A 269-nucleotide genomic window follows, 5' to 3' on the forward strand; every position below is an offset into this window, starting at 1 on the left:
CGTATAGTGCCCATAGGACGCTACCAGTAAGCAGCAGAGTGGCGCAGCGGAAGCGTGCTGGGCCCATAACCCAGAGGTCGATGGATCGAAACCATCCTCTGCTAGTGCTACTTTTTCACTCCCCTCCCACGCGTGTTTTTTTCTTCTCTTCATTAGTACCTTAATTAATGACTTTAATTTTTGCCGCCGCCTCTGGCGCTCCCAAGTGCTTCTCCCCGGCGAGACTGACCTGGTGCAGCCTTATCCAGAACGACGGGGCACAGTGTGCT

The 269-nt window shown here is 53.9% G+C and overlaps 1 non-coding gene across 1 annotated transcript; it reads left to right on the plus strand.

The window, feature by feature from the left end:
• The first annotated feature begins 32 nt into the window (after positions 1-32).
• TRNAM-CAU lies at positions 33-104 on the plus strand. The gene has a single exon. It is a non-coding gene; the product is annotated as a tRNA-Met (tRNA).
• The last annotated feature ends 165 nt before the right edge of the window (positions 105-269 follow it).

The sequence above is a fragment of the Phaethon lepturus genome, unplaced genomic scaffold (genome assembly GCF_000687285.1).
Source record: "Phaethon lepturus isolate BGI_N335 unplaced genomic scaffold, ASM68728v1 scaffold38327, whole genome shotgun sequence".
In the NCBI taxonomy this organism is placed as follows: Eukaryota; Metazoa; Chordata; class Aves; order Phaethontiformes; family Phaethontidae; genus Phaethon; species Phaethon lepturus.